At 54.4% G+C, this 4,777-nt stretch overlaps 1 long non-coding RNA gene across 1 annotated transcript; it reads right to left on the bottom strand.

Annotated features, from left to right (window-relative positions):
* On the bottom strand, positions 1 to 4,231 carry LOC114903467. The gene is made up of 3 exons (XR_003795739.1): positions 4,139 to 4,231; positions 1,538 to 1,643; positions 1 to 1,319 (listed from the first exon to the last, which is right to left on the bottom strand). It is a non-coding gene; the product is annotated as an uncharacterized LOC114903467 (long non-coding RNA).
* Positions 4,232 to 4,777: the final 546 nt, after the last annotated feature.

Here is a 4,777-nt window from a genome sequence, read left to right as displayed (position 1 = left end):
TTTTTTTTTTTTTTTTTTTTTTTCCCTAATCCCCATTTAGGCCATGAAAAGAACTGAGACTTGGAGAAGTTAAGCAACGTATTTAAGGTCACACCATTATTGAGAGGTGAGGCCAGCACATGGTACCAGCATTGGGGCCACCCAAGACCCCCGAGACCACCCTGGGCAGCTGGGATTTCAAACAGGCTGCCCCATTGTCAAACATTTGATTGGAAATCAAAGGGCTCTTAGTGTAACTCTGGGGCAGGGGGTAAGGGGCAGCCACAAATGGCACCCAGGGTCCAGCTCTGACCCCTTCTCTTGCCAGCAACGACGCTCCTCCAGACTCAGCGACCTCACTGTAAATGTGAATCAGTCCCGTCCCCTAGGGAGGGGCACTCTGTTCAAATATGTCTTCTCGCTCTCCATCTTTTAGAATTACTCAAATCGATGCCAAATTCATCCTCACCTGTAAATGAGGCGACCTCACTCACATGGACATCGGACATAGAAATAACATAGGCACAGAACATCGAAAGTGCTCTGGAAATGACCACGTGCACCATGCATGTCCTTACTCAAGTCAGCCCAGCACCCATCTGGGTGCAGCCCCTACCTGGTGCAGGGAGAGCCCCGTGGACTAGGGCTGTCCGGAGCGCTGTGGGAGAATAAATAAGAGGTGTAAGACAGGTGAGAGGGGTAGGGATGGACTGGCCAACCAAACTGTTTCAACAAACATTTGTTGACTGCCTCCTCTATGCCTGGCCCTACGCGAGGCTGCTTGGACTCATTCAATACTCACAACACCCTGGGAGGTTGCTCTTCTCAACCCCGTTCCCCAGAAAGGACAGGGTGATCTCAAAGGTGGTGGGGATGCCCTTAGCAGTTCAGTAGCATGGCGTTGGGACACATGCTCATTCCAGAAGCCCACCCTGGGCCTTGGAATTGCCAGTGAGATGCTGGTCAAGCCCTTGGCCCAGGTCCCCCTCCTGAGAAGTTCCCGCAGGGACTCTTCCATTCGAATATCACGGGGGTAACAACGGGGTGGACTGAGAAAGACTGACACCTCCCTGGGGTTGGAAACCCTCCAGGTCGCTGACATGTTAACACAAGCAGAGACACATAGAAAAGCAGTCATAGCATCAAGGCAGAAGCATAGCAAAGGTCCGGCGTTAATGACCAATGCCCCCTCACTAGGGCATTGGTTTAAGCCGTTAGCCAAGAGGGACAGCTGGTCAGTTCTGGTCCTCTTCATCCTTCGTCGTCCTGGTCCTGGGGGTCACTGCCAGTGACTGCTTTGTATGCTGGTGGCATCCAGGAGTCCATGCTCCCAGCATCCTCTGCAATAGATCAAAGGTTAGAGGACCCACTTACAAGCCCAAGTCTCAGTATTAATTAAACTTTAAATGAATTAATTACAACTAAAACTAATTCGTTAAAATTTTAGATTGCCTTTTAACTGCTAATGGGTCTGGGGGTGGTGCAAGGAGGGTGGCAGGGGTGAGGGATTCTGCCCACCATGTTGTGTGTAAATTGCCACAAGGAGGGGTTGAAGTACCATGAGGTGGAGGTGAGCAGCAAGCACCTTGGCATCAGCTTGGCATCCAGAGGTGGTCCTTGAAGACAGGGAGGCAAGCGGGTGATGTCATCCTTGAACAGAGACCCTATGGCAGGGAGGGGGTGGGATTAGAAACCATCTTGATGACCTCTAATGGCCAGCACAGGAACAGCAGAGGGAAGGAGGGGGCAGTCAGAGGGAGAGGCAGGGGGTAGTGAGAAAGAGGAGGAAGGAGGGGGGGAAGAGGGAGAGGTGGAAGGGGTGAGGAGGGAGGAGGGAATGGGAGAGAGGGAGGGGACGGGAAAGGAGGGAGGACGAAAATGGGAGGGGAGGTGGGGGAAGAGGAGAAAAGGGAGGGGGAGGAGGAAGAGAAGAGCAAAGGGGAGGAGGGAGAGAAATGGGAGGGGGTAAGGAAAATTTGATTGACAGGGCACAAGTGTTCGCTGTGTGCGCATGCGCAACCTGAAGCCCGGTTTAGCGGGCCGAGAACCATTTTCAGACACAGACCGCTAGGGGGCGCGCGGCCAGCACCCAGAGCCCAAGAGCACAGACACCTGCGGCGTGCGCGCGGGAGACAACTTCTGCGCCGCCACCCGCGCCTGGCCCGCAGCTGCCAGGGGCATATATGGCATAAGATGGGGGGCCCAACAGGTCTCAGGCTAGGAAGGGGGGACAGGGGCCACCCCAGCTCATCGCGCAGGGCCGCTGTGTCCCCTAAACGCCACGCCTGCCATCACCAGCCAGAATCCACCTGTGGACATCAGGCAGCACGCCCCCATACACGTCCTGGGGTCCTTCTGCGCCCCCCAACTGTCATCTTGCACCAGAGAGATATGAGGATTTCAAGGAGACAGTCGCCATAAGGGTCTTTCCAGGACAAGATTCCACTTTTAATAGGTAAAAACACAGAAATCTTGGCTCCAACCTCCAGAAAATGCAATTAAACATAAATTAATTAAAATTATAAAGCCCCAGTTCTCAATACACTATTTTCACTCACTTATGGTCTCTGGACGCATGCTACAAAACATGGTACCACTAGAAAATAATATAAAGGCGACCAAAACCGCCTAAAATTATCCAGACCACCATCGAGCCCCCCACCCCAAATCTCACCTCCCTTTCACGTCACAGTAAGAATTTCAAGACCCCCGCACGATGGCGCCTAATGAACCATCTTAGAGCCTCTACATCCTACTCAAATGAGCCACATCTTCCTAAGACCCTCAAAACCAAAACCGACCGAAAACAAACTAATCTGCGTCCACGCTCTTCCACGACACCCTAGGTCATGCAACCAGTGCCGATCCCGGCATCTCTGCCCAGCGCGAAACCTGCAACTGCTCCCCAGTGAACCCGGGGGTCTTAAAACATTTCCCCCTTAGGTAAATGAATTCAGAATTCTCCAGTAAATCCCGCGCCCGACCCCCTCCAGCAGGAGAACAAAGGCCACCTCCCCTCCCCACCCCGCCCCCCAAAATTCCGCAGTGCCACCAGCGCCCTCTGGCGGCCAGCAAGAAAACCTTCCAGAAACCTGCCACGTAGCAACCCTCTCACGCTCCCCTCCCCAAGCCCGCCGGCCCACAGTGGGGAGGGGGCGACGTGGGGGGGGGAGCTTGACAGGGACAAAGGAAATGGCAAAAGGCGACTTTATCAAAAGTCAAAAGCCCACAACATGTCAGAATCTTCCAGCGACCACCACGCAACACTGAAAAGACCCCCGACCCCCAGTTCTCAGCTCCCAGTACCCAGACCCCCCCAACACGCCCCCTTTTCTGTATTTCTCTCTTCCCTCTTAATTAGCCTGTCCCAGACCCAAGGACACAGCCTTATCTCCACCCCAGCCCCCCCCCTGCTTCTATTCTGCCTTCGCCCCCTATTACTTGACCCTCCCCCCAGCCGCCCTTCTCTACCGAACTCATCCTAGGGGGGTTTCTGGTAGGTTTGCACTTGAGCGCCACATCTCCACTATTTAAATAAACAGATGATACCAGGTAGCAATTTTACTGTCTAAATTTTGACTGGAGTAGGCTTTGCACTAACCTGTGCACTTGGATTCAGAATCCCTAGCGGGTAAGTACCTCTACTCCTCACGCCTACGGCCACCAAGAACCGGGCCAAAAACTAGCGGGAAAATATTGCCCAGGAGACTCTTGTTTTCGGGTGCTCTCCCCCCTAAATCTACGGCATGCAGAATACATCCGCCGCCATATCTCCCACCACTCGTGATTCTAAAGGTGGCTTCAAACACAGAAAATCTGGGTTTTGGACCCCAGGGACTGAGGCACACTGGCCTCTGACAGGGCTTTGATTAGATTCCTCCCACGCGTCCTCATTGAAGCTCCTACCACCCGGCCTTCCCTCAAGGGCTGCACTGGAAAGTGGCCCTGTGATTTTCCCCCCCAGGAAAATGTGCCTCGAGATTTTCCTTCCTGACAGAATTTCATTGCCGATGCTCGGGGACAAGGCGAAGTGGCCGCCTTCAGGAGAAGGTCCCGGCATCTATCTTGCGGCATGTCCAGGAGGACGGAGCCCAGCCCAGAAGGGGGTGTCGTCTTCCTTTTGCACATCCTTTCGGGCAAAGGATGGCCAACCACTCACCAAGTAGGGATGTTCTCGCGCGGGCGCCCCGGCTCTCCCGAGGAGCTGCGGCCAAGGCCAGCGGGCCACGGCGCGCTCCATCCCAGCTCTCCGCCGTCTGCGCTAGGGGCTGGCTGGGTGGGGTTTATATCGAGGCGCAGAAGGGGTGGTCTCTGACGTCAGCGCATTCTGCTGCAATGCGCTCATTTCTCCAAAAGCGATTGGCCGGAAAAATGAGCCCCCCAGATTCTATGACAAATTGCTCTAGCCGCACCCAGATTGCAGCAAAGAAGGGAGGAAAAAATTCTGCCGCAGTGCCCCTCGCCGCCATGACCAACACCCTGAGCTCGCTGGTGCTTTTTCCTACATGAGCCCCGCGCGCCAGGCGGGCAGATTTCTGTGCACAATTTGCTGGGAGAACTGGACAAGGGGTGGTTATCCTCAGGCGGGCCGAGGGTAAAGCTGGGGCACCGCAGGCAGCAGATCACACACCTGGCTATTTCGGAACCTCCATCAGAGGATGCGGCTTAGGAAAAGAAAACGATGCTTTCTGCTTCTTGTCCTGGGAAATAAAATGCCCCGGGCAAGATGAGCGGTACCCAAATGTAAGTCAGCGTCTGTCACCCCCCTCTTAGCCCACTCGTCCATTTCCGACTGGGA

Source organism: Monodon monoceros, unplaced genomic scaffold (genome assembly GCF_005190385.1).
Source record: "Monodon monoceros isolate NGI ecotype Baffin Bay Population unplaced genomic scaffold, NGI_Narwhal_1 Super_Scaffold_21, whole genome shotgun sequence".
Classification (NCBI taxonomy): domain Eukaryota; kingdom Metazoa; phylum Chordata; class Mammalia; order Artiodactyla; family Monodontidae; genus Monodon; species Monodon monoceros.
The sequence above is the reverse complement of the archived record's forward strand: the minus strand, read 5'-3'. Positions and strand labels throughout refer to the sequence as shown.